Source organism: Macaca mulatta, chromosome Y (genome assembly GCF_049350105.2).
Source record: "Macaca mulatta isolate MMU2019108-1 chromosome Y, T2T-MMU8v2.0, whole genome shotgun sequence".
Classification (NCBI taxonomy): Eukaryota; Metazoa; Chordata; class Mammalia; order Primates; family Cercopithecidae; genus Macaca; species Macaca mulatta.
The window spans coordinates 5,599,577-5,611,681 of record NC_133427.1 but is presented as its reverse complement, the minus strand read 5'-3'; positions in this window follow the sequence as shown (position 1 = coordinate 5,611,681).

Sequence of the window (12,105 nt, the reverse complement as noted above, 5' to 3'; positions counted from 1 at the left end):
AGGAAACAAACTCCCCGCAAGAACTTGTAGAAGGCCCTATAGACATCGCAATTTCAGACCAGTGAGATACTGATTTTTAGAACTGAGTTTTAGAACTGTAAGTTCATAAATTTGTTTTACACCAAGAAATTTATGTTAATTTTTTATAGTAGTGACATGAAATCCATACATAGGGGTAGAGGAAATCTTGTTTTAATTAGCTACATTATATGAGGCTGCATTTATATTGGAGGTACACACCCTCATTCTAATGTCTTGACCATAGAATGTGGGCTTTTAAATTCTGTGGGAACCAGAACAGAAATGGTCAGTTTGGCTTTATGACTGTCTAATCCCTATGAAACAAGCAAGTCCTACCTATTGCAAAGTAGTAGAAGAACTATAGAAAAGCTCTAAAATCAAGAACAAATTGACAAGTAGATGATCTGAGAGGCTGAAGCTTGTCCATACCAGCATTTCTCACCTTTATAGAGCACATTACTTCCACCATGAATTTCTCCTTTGGAAGACACCTCTTTTACATGTGATCCCTTGTCCAGTGTGAGGTAAATGAGGGTGTTATTAGTCAATCTGAGCTCATCTAGAAGGTTCAAAATCTGCCCTTAAGGGGAAAACACACAATTTTTAAATAATGCATTATTTACAAAGGAAGATTGTTGCCCTACTCAATGGGTTGGCTAATTTCTCAAGTTGGGAAGCAAATGCTGTTACATATTGGAGTTTATCCAAACATAAGACAGGATACAATAGACATTGCCTGTTGCTGGGATCTTAGAAGAGACGCCAAGAACCATTGACTTGAGTGCCATTTAGAAGCACCATTTGAACCTCTGAGTATCAAGAAGTGATTCTACAGGGACATCTGAGAAAGTATTCTAAAAGTACCAGGTTCAACTGATGGAGCGACACTTGGAGGAAAGTACCAGAAGAAAGAGGCTGAAAGGTTGCTGTCATCAGCTGGTGATGGCCCTAAAGCTATAAATAAGTCTATCATTTTTCCTTATTGGATGGGAAAACTAAACTATTGATGTTCCTCTTATGTGAACAAATATGTATATAGCTATTTCATAATAAATATCCTCTTTTAATAAATAGGGTAGATACCCAAGTCTAAAGCGTGCATCACACAAATATCAATATTCCTCACTGATAATGGAATAGGCAGGAGTTCTTTCCCAAATCTAAACTCTCCATCACGAATATTCACACTTTTCTTGTCCTCATCCTTTCCCCCAAAACTAACATTGTATACCACCTTCAGATAACCCCTCAGAAAATAATAGCAGCAACAAAAATATCAATAACAATAATTACTACCATCTGTTGAGTACTGTCTACATGCAGAGGACTTTATTACATGCCCTCTTGTTTAGACTATACTGAACCCTATGAGTAAACAGCATTGGCTTTGTTTCACAGAGAAAAGTCTGTAAAAAAGTGACTTAAGTTCAGATAAGAAGAACCAGAAAGTAAGAATTAAATCTGATTGAAAACTTAAAATGCTCAAACCCTAAACAGTTGAGTAGATGGACTCAGTGAGAATCATGGGCGAGTGAAGAATCAACTAGAGAAAAAAATCTTGGACCAATACACCCTGAAATACCCATGGATGAAATGGAGGTGGAGATGATAGTTGCTGACTTCTTCAAAAGAATGCAGGAGGAGAAGAAATGCGTATGAGATAAAGATTCAATAAGATTAGCCAGAAGCTAGTAATTGTTAAATATAGATAAAGGACATATGGAGGCTTAACTTTGCTGTTCCATTTCTACACATGCTTATAATTTTCCACAATAAAAAGATGAAAGTTGAAGTTTGAAGATGAAACTGAAATATGAACTTTCTGATTAGGAAGCTATCACCCAGCTCTCAAATCAGAAGACAATGATGGGCAAACTATAGGTATACAAAGTACAATTTCCACAGTACTCTACATAGTGATATGCTGCTTATTTAGTAAGTCAGTACATACTGCTAGGCTTTGCTTGGTATATTAGACCCCAACTCCATGTTATTGATGTTGGAGGGCTAAGAGTTTTTAATCCTCACTTCTTCCTTTTCTTTTTATGCCTTACAGGCTGAGAAGACATCTTGTTGCTTCCTTCTTCACTACTGGTGGGAGGCTAAAACTAGGCAAGGCCCTGTCTGCATGCAAGAAACCCTTTTCCCAGTCCCAACACCTACTCACCAGAAAAGCAGAATCAATTTGTTTTCTGTGCTCTCTCAAGCTATGTTTTCATCCTAGTTTAAGAGCTACCTTGCTATATTAGTCTATTCTCATGTTACTAACAAACATATATCTGAGACTGGGTAACTTCTTAAGAAAAAGAGGTTTAATTGACTCACAGTTTCATGTAGCTGAGGAAGCCCCACAATCATGGCACCAGGTGTCAGAGAGAGAGCCAAGCAAAAGGGGAAACCCCTTGTAAAACCATCATAACTCATGAGACTTATTCACCACCAAGACAACACTATGGAGGAAACTGCATCCATGATTCAATTAGTTCACACTGGTCCCTCCCACAACAGATGTGAATTATGGGAGCTACAATTCAAAATTTGGGTGGGGACACAGCCAAAGCACATTACCTACTCTCCTCAGAAAGCCACATTATATGAGTAACAAACTTTTTCATATCCTCTTTGTGTGTGTGTGTGTGTGTATCACTGCTTGACATGGGAATCAAATTTTTTGCCTGTTCACTCTGATGGTAGTTTCCTTTGCAGTGTAGAAGCTCTTTAGTTTAATTAGATCCCATTTGTCAATTATGGCTTTTGTTGCCATTGCTTTTGGTGTTTTAGACATGAAGTCTTTGCCCATGCCTATGTCCTGAATGGTATTGCCTAGGTTTTCTTCTAGAGTTTTTATGGTTTTAGGTAGAACATTTAAGTCTCTAATCCATCTTCAATTCATTTTTATATAAGATGTAAGGAAGGGACTCAGTTACAGCTTTCTACTAATGGCTAGCCAGTTTTCCCAGTACCATTTATTAAATAGGGAAACATTTCCCCATTTCTTGTTTTTGTCAGGTTTGTCAAAGATCAAATTTTGGGTGGGCTCTTAGTTACCCTAGGATATCCACAAAAACTGATATTCTACAATGGCCCCAGGCATCCTCTGTGGTAAAAATAATTAAACATAGAAGTTGGAATACATCCTATCCAGCAGGCAGATCAAACCCTGCAGGGCCAGATCCTTCACTCTAGTTTGCACTCACATGTACTTGGTCCCAAAAAGGAGAAGGAGAAGGACTGCAGAGTGAGCTGCCCGTGGAGGGTGCAGAGATGATTTCTGATGCATAAACAACATCCAAGTCATTTGTGGCAAGGTATATTTTTGCTATTTGATTGCAAGTGCCACGAGCTAGAGTATGTTCAATGTTTCTCAATTTTTAATTCAAATGATAAACATTCCCAGAACCCACACCATATATGTAAAAGTCATACTCAGAACCAAAAAGACACCTGAGGGTCATTTTAGCAATTTGTCTCCCATGATAAATCATGATCAGGTAGATATTTATTATGGTGTTATCTGCTACAGCTAAGCAAACCACCCGTGCACTCAGGCTGGGGGTTGTCTGACTGAGACACTAATTTAAGCCTAATTGCTTTGAAAATGGTACTTAGCTTAATGAGTCAAAATAGAAGGAAGCCATAAGTCACTATAAACCCCATTTATAATTTGAAAGAAAAATGCCCCCTTTTGTCATATACCAACCTGTGTATAAAACAACATAGTTTAGGCAGATAGCAGAAGACATAGAAATTTGCTTCCTTGTAGAGTAGTTAGCATTTAGTGAAGGGCATATGACCACAAACCCTCCTTTGAAACAAAATTTGTCTTTCTATATGTAGAAGTATCTTCGTACAAAGAAAATACCACAAAGAAATGTTCTATAAAAATGTGTCTCCTATGGTAATTCATGTGCACACAAAAATGTAGACAAAAATATTTATACCTTGTCTATTTATAATTGCCAAAACCTCTGATGCAACCAAGTTCACCTTCAGCAGGTGAATGGATAAGTAAACTGTGGTACATACAGACAATGAAATATTATTCAAAACTAAAAAAAAAAAAAAAAAAAAAAAAAAAAAAAAAGTGCTAACAAACCATGAAAAGTCTTGGAGGAATCTGAAGCAGATATTTCTAAGTGAAAGGAGTCAATCTGAAAAGGCTGCATACTGTATGATCCCAGCTATAGTACATTTTGGGAAAGGCAAAGCTGTAGATACAGTAAACAGACAGTCATTGCCGTGGGCTTGGGAGAAAGGAGGGATGAATAGGTGGAGTACAGAGGATTTTTAAGGCAGTGAAACTACTCTGTATGATCCTGTAATGGTGGACCCATGCCATGATACCTTTGTCTAAACCCATAGAACATACAACATGAAGAGTGAACCCTAATGGAAACTATGGACTTCAGCTGAACACAACCTATGAATGTTGGCTCAACTCTAACGAATGTACCTCATGAATACAAAATGTTTATAATAAGGGAACTGCGTGTAGGAGAGTGTATGAAAACTGTACTTTCTGTTCAATTTTTCTGTAAACATAAAACTGCTCAAAAATAGTCTATTATTTTTGTGGTTATTGTTTTTGAGACAGGGTCTCTCTCTGTCACCCAGAATGAAGTGCAGTGTCACAATCATGGCTCATTGCAACCTCTACCTCTTGGGGGGAAGTGATCCTCCCACCTCAGCCTCCTGAGTTGCTGGTAGTACAGGTGGGTACTACAATGCCTGGCTAATTTTTGTATTTGTTGCAGAGATCGTGTCTTGGTTTGTTGCTCAGGCTGGTATCCAACTCTTGGGCTCAGGCAATCCTCCTGCCTCAGCCTCCCTCTCTTAATTTTTTTAAATGCCTTTCAAATGCAATTTTGACTCCTAGACTTCCTCATGCATTCATTCAACATGCATTTGCCTTCTGTGACACTCCCTGCTAGCAAAATTTCAATCATTAGTAAGTTTCGTGATCCTACTTCCTGGGCTTTCATTGAACTAAAAATACACATATATATGTGCCAACACCCAATTCATGGTCTCCAAGAAAAGCTGAACTCAGACAAAGCCTGATAAGTCGTCCCTTGGCACAAATTTTTCCATTACTCTTGAAAGAAATATCCAACCTCATTGACCTCAGCTCCTCAAATATCAATCTCAATAATACACTCTAATTCTAAAATTTACAGAAGCTACATTCACTTGTCCCTTTTCAGCCGTTCTTAAAGTCTCTGAAGTACTCGTTGGTGTTGATCCTTCTCCCTTGAAATGAATGTTCTTTGCCCCTGAATTCCCTGACTGCCTCTCTGCATCTGTCTTCAGTTTCTAGCTGTTCTTCTGGTTTTCTTTTGGGGGTTCTTCCTGCCGTGACTTTCCTTTGGAGGCGAGAAGGGACTTCCATCCTCACCATGCACCCGAGTGAGCACATTATTGTCACTTTTTAAAGAAGGTTGCATTGATCAAAAATAAGAATGCCTGAGAAATTCGAGATAGAAAAGTGATGCATTGAATCCCAAAGGAAACACAAAGCCTTAAGATCCAGGCTAGATTCTGTACATGACAAAGAATGTCAAATAGAACATGCGCTTTTGTTTTTTGGTGTCTTACCATTTTTCAGAAGTAAAAACATGAAAGTTGATTTATAAACTCTTACCCTGGATTAGATGAAGATAAACTGTGGGTCACAAGTTGCTCAACTGAGTTAAATATTTTATCAGGGCAATCTCATCCATTCCCATGGTTGGACCATTATCTCCACCTACAGGAGAAAGCCAAGTCAATCTTATTTATTTATGTGTTCCTAGCAATTCATAGGCCCTTAGATTATGCTTTGCAAATATAAGGCACCTGACCTCCATAATTTCACTTTTAAAACTTACTTATTGAATACTTAATGTGTGCCTGGTATATAGGATGTGAAGCAAATCAAAATATTATACCACAAAATATATTTATTTAATATATTCTAAGATGGCTGTAAGAGAACCAGCAAAGAGAGCTATCTTTGTGAGAGAGATCTGCATCTGTAGAAACTCTGCATCTGTAGAAACTCTTCCCTTGTCCAGATCTAGGAAATATGAACTGAGTCAGACATATCAAGACCTGAAAGAACATTTATTGGCGAGACGTGGTGGCTCACCCATGTAATTCCAGCAGTTTGGGAAGCTGAGATGGAACGGTCTCTTGAGCCCAGGAGTTCAAGACCAGGCTGGGCAACATAGTCAGACCTTCTCTTTACCAAAAATAAAAATAAAAAAATAAAAAATAATAAATGTAGCTGGTCATGCCAGCATGCGCCTGTAGTCTCAGCTACTCAGGAGGCTAAGACGGAAGAATGCTTGACCCCAGGAAGTCAAAGCTGTAGTCAGCCAAGATTGTGCCATTGCACTCCAGCCTGGCCAACAGAGCAAGACCCTGTCTCAAAACAAACAAAAAACAAAATATTTACCAACTATTTTATCTAAGGGCTGCTACCTGTGAGGTTTCATCTACATAAAAAACCATCTTTGCTAGCCAGGCCTTCTCTTCTTCCCCCAGTATAACCTATTTTGACCATGATGCAAGCTCCCATTCTCTCTGTAGCCTCCAATATCCCATAGGTGGTTTGGGTAACCACTCTGTGATACTCCCTTTGTACAGGTTAATATATTTTGCATGGCTTTTGGCCAATTAATCTGCCTGTTGTGAGGTAATTTTTTTAGAGAAACTTCAGATGGTAAAGGGGATGTTTTCCCCTTGATCCCTGAAGATTCTAAAAGTAGATGTCTTCTACATAAGCTGACTTTTGTCCATGTAAATGAACCCATTCACGAAGGGGTTCTTCATTGTGTGCAGTGGTCCATGCTCACAATAAGTTTAGTCCAACAGTTCTAGAAAGAGTCTATTTTATTTTATTATTTTTAAATTAGACTTTCTGTTCTAGGGTAAATATGCACAATGTGCAGGACTGAGGATTGAGATTCTTAATCCTGAGTTCTAGTTTGATTGCACTGTGGTCTGAGAGACAGTTTGTTATAATTTCTGTTCTTGTACATTTGCTGAGGAGTGCTTTACTTCCAACTATGTGGTCAATTTTGGAATAAGTGTGATGTGGTGTTGAGAAGAATGTATATTCTGTTGATCTGGGGTGGAGAGTTCTGTATATGTCTATTAGGTCTGCTTGGTGCAGAGATGAGTTTAATTTCTGAATATCTTTGTTAACTTTCTGTCTCATTGATCTGTCTAATGTTGACAGTGGGGTATTAAAGTCTCCCATTATTATTGTGTGAGAGTCTAAGTCTCTGAAAGTCTCTAAGGACTTGCTTTATGAATCTGGGCTCCTGCATTGGGTGCATATAAATTTAGGACAGTTAGTTCTTCTTGTTGAATTGATCCCTTTACCATTATGTTATGCCTTCTTTGTCTCTTTTGATCTTTGTTGGTTTTAAGTCTGTTTTGTCAGACACTAGGATTGCAACACCTGCCTTATTGTTGTTCATTTGTTTGGTAGATATTCATCTATCCCTTTGTTTTGAGCCCATGTGTGTCTCTGCATGTGAAATGGGTCTCCTGAATACAGTAAACTGATGGGTATTGACTCTATACAATTTGCCAGTCTGAGTCTTTTAATTGGAGAATTTAGCCCATTTACATTTAAGGTTAACATTGTTACATGTGAAATTGATCCTGTCATTATGTTCTTAGCTGTTTTTTTTCGTTCGTTAGTTGATGCAGTTTCTTCCTAGCATCAGTGGTCTTTAGATTTTGGCATGTTTTTACACTGCCTGGTACTAGTTGTTTCTTTCCATGTTTAGTGCTTCCTTCAAGAGCTCTGGTAGGGCAGGCCTGGTAGTGACAAAATCTCTTAGCATTTGTTTGTCTGTAAAGAATTTTATTTCTCCTTCACTTATGAAACTTTGGCTAGCTGGATATGAAATTCTGGGTTGAAAATTCTTTTCTTTAAGAATGTTTAATATTGGTCCCCACTCTCTTCTGGCTTGGAGAGTTTTTGCTGAGAGATCCGCTGTTAGTCTGATGGGCTTCCTTTTTTGGGTAACCTGACCTTTTTCTCTGGCTTCCCTTAATATTTTTTTCCTTCATTTCAACTTTGGTGAATCTGACAATTATGTGTCTTGGAGTTGCTCTTCTTGAGGAGTATCTTTATGGCATTCTCTGTATTTTTTCTGAAGTTGAATGTTGGCCTGTCTTCCTAGGTTAGGGAAGTTCTCCTGGATAATATCCTGCAGAGTGTTTTCCAACTTGGCTCCATTCTCCCTGTCATTTTCAGGTACACCAATCAGATGTAGATTTTGTCTTTTCACATAGTCCCATATTTCTTGGAGGTTTTGGTCATTTCTTTTTATTCTTTTTTCTCTAAATTTCTCTTCTTGCTTCATTTCATTCATTTGATCTTCAGTCACTGATACCCTACTCCTGATAAAAAGAAAATTAGCACAAAACAGCACACTTTGGGTGAGAGCTAAGCCACATATCTCCAGTTCTTTGAAAACAGGCAGATCAAATCTAACAAGTTATTAGTTATCACTAGTATCATGTTTTATTATTCTAGTACTTGGTGGCAATTTCTGTCCCCCTCCCTGTTTTTTACAAGAATATAAAACAAGGAAATGTTGTTAATATTTCACAGTCACAAAAGTAAAAAAATTCCGGAGGGGTTTGTCTCTCCTCTCACAGTAACTGGAATAAGAAGGTATGCAATGAGAGCCCACTGGACCTGGTCTATAACATTCACCATTATGTCTCAGAAAGAAAAAGAGTACATACTGCTGGAAGCACTGGAACTGTCATCCTAGCTGATGACTTACATATGTATGAACATCTCTACCAATCTAGTTTGTCTATTTATAATTGCCAAAACCTCAGATGCAACCAAGTTCCCCTTCAGCAGGTGACTGGATAAGTAAACTGTGCTACATACAGACAATGAAATATTATTCAAAACTGAAAAAAAAGTGCTACCAAACCATGAAAAGTCATGAAGGAATCTGAAATAGATATTTCTTAGTGAAAGGAGTCAATCTGAAAAGGCTACATACCTTATCATCCCAGCTATAACATAGAACAGCACACTTTGGGTGAGAGCTAAGCCAGGTATCTCCAGTTCTCTGAAAACAGGCAGATCAAATTTAACAAGGCTATTAACATGACCTTTGTCCTAGAAAGCAGGGGGATCCTCCTTAAAAGGGGAGAATGGAATGAATGTGTTAATTATCAAAATTCACATATTTATAGAACTCATTTTCTATCATGTCTCTGTAAAGCAGTGGTTTTTCAGCCTATGGGGGTGACATCAGAAGTACCAGCACCTTTGTGGATACTCTGTGCATTGAGTAAAGTTGATTAGGTTTGACATACAAAAACAAACCCAGAAAACAGAGAAAAGCATACTTGGCTTGCAAAAACAGTGTTCCAAGATTTACCATCTAGGAACAGAAGTGAAATCAAAGGTGCATGGGATATTGGCTAGACAGACAGAAATCAACAGCTTTCCTGCACACACGTGAGGTGTAATTGACAGTCTGTGCCCAGGTGAAGGAATTTCTGCTTTGTAATATCCTTTGAGAGATTGGGAAAAGTCATTTGCTTCACACCTAGGCTGAGGAGGGATATCTGTGTCTCTCTTCTCTACGACCTTGAAAGCTGAATGACACATCAGCAAGTTGGTGAGAGAAAGATTTCTCAAAGCAGTTTACCTCCTTTTTTTTAGCTGGAGTATTTCAGTAAACAACTCTTTTGAAAATGTATTGCCACTGTTTTGCACACAGTGCAAAAAGATAGAAACTTTCAGCTGCTACATGCCTGTGTTCCATTTGTTAAAAACATAGAAGGCAGCTCTGGACCTTTCCAGGAACATGTAATCATTCCAATCTCAGAATACAAAAGATTTATGTCCTATAGAAGCAGGAATAAAACTCCAGGCAAGAAGATGGCTAAGGCATTCTTTTTCTGCCTGTCATAAAGTATAATTTTGATGATCTTCAGAATAATAATCTTCATCTGAGTGTCTGACCTTTATTATTGTAGTATTGTTCCAACTGCAGTGGGCAAGGGGAATAACGGGAATGCAAACAGGGGTATCTGTGAATTCCTTCTGGATACCTTCTGCTGCAGATAATTAGAGTATGGCACAAATCAGATAGTAGTATCAACAGGTGCCACCCACCCACCCCCACAGAGTTCATGTGACCACTCTGCATGCAACGGGTGGATTTATACATCCAGCTGTTCATGTCTTCCATCTATGAGTTTTGCTGTTACTAAGCAAATGTTCTGCTGACACATAATACCAGGCACTAGAAATATAAAGAGAGGCTGGATCGGACCTTGCCATCAGCAACCCACAGTTCAGACAAGAGCATTGACAGCCAGTTTAAGCTGTCTTAAGTGCCACTACTCAGCATTGCAGAGAATGAATTCAGAGAAGAACTTATCTCAACCTGGCAGGGGTCAGATATGTAAACCCTTGGAAGGTTTATGTTTGTGAATGTTTTCCATAAACGTGTAGGCTTTCTAGCTATTCACAGGTATGATATTCAGAGATACAGAAATGTATGGTTAGAGAGGCATTTCCAGGGTCAGGTCTAAGTATTCTTTGTGCCCTAGGAGTTGGAAATGTCATGAACCTACTAGATCTGGTACAGCAAAAGATAAATATCCCTCAAAACCTATACTGTTATGATATGATCAGCCTGAAACCAGGGGTTCAAACAAATAGAAAATAATTATCTCATCCAGTATCTTTTTTTTTTTTTTTTTTAAGAGACAGGATCTTGCTCTGTTGTGCAGGCTGGAGTGTAGTACTGCCATCTTAGCTCGTTGCAGCCTCCAGCTCTAGGACTCAAGAGAGTCTCCCACCTTTGCTTCTTCAGTAGCTAGGACTATAACTGTGCATCACCATGCCAAGTTAAGATTTATTTTTTTTAGAGACAGGGTCTCACTATACTGCCCACGCTGGTCTCAAACTCCTGGCATCAAGCAGTCTTCCCACCTCAGCCCACCTCAGCCCACTGAGTAGTTGGAACTACAGGCACACACCATCATGCCTTGTTAATGTCTCTTTAGTTTTTGTAGGCACAGGATCTTGCTATATAGCCCAGGGTAGTCTTGAACTCCTGGACTCAAGTGAGCCTCCCACCTAGGCCTCCCAAAATGCTAGGATTACAGGCATGAGGAATTGTGCCTGTCACCTTCATTTTCAAATACATTATCTCATAGGCCCACAAAAGTTAGAAACAAATCATGTGTTATCTACAGTTATTGAAAAATGTGACTCTTTGACAATTCTTTAATTATTTAACTTTTCCGTTTTTGAATGAGCATCTGTGGGTATCCCCTTGTATTGCCCTTAATGTTTAATCTGATTTAATTTTAGCATGAATTAAAATCAATATCACCCCGTTCCTTTCTGGCTTACCCTCTTCTCTAAACTAATGAAATCTCCTGAAGATGTCTTTATTCAAAAGACACTTTTAGCCAAATCACAGCTACTCATCACAGCCACTTACACTGGGGTCCAGCTGGAAATGGGAGAGGATAGACTAGAGGCATCCAATAAATGCATTTCAGGATTGTCACTGTGCCAAATGGTGATGGCAGTACATAGACCAGGACAAAAACTTGTATCTTTTTCTAACAATACATTTATTAGCTATCATAGATTTTAGAAGACTATGATTACACAAGCAATGCTTATAGAAATGAGTATTTATTTGCCATAAAACTACAGATGATAGGAAATGGTAGAGGAGAGAGTCTTTCCACAGTTCTCCACTAGAGTTGTAATCTTTCATGCAGTTATTTCCCTCCAACTCCTGACACCTTGGTTACTGATACTTTCCATCATGCTGATGTCATGGTGTTTTTTTGTTTGTTTGTTTGTTTTTCCTGTGGAGAGTTGTCAGGGAGAAGGGTTTATTACAGTCAGAACAGGAGATGTTACTAGTCCAGGAAGTCAGAGATTAAAAACAGAACTCTACATCATTTTCAAATTTTTGATTTGGTTCCCATAAACCCTTTGCTAAAAAAGTCATTGATAAAGAACAAGAGTTAGCCTACATTGAGAGTGACTACAAATTATTAGTTTTTAATTGAAACTTT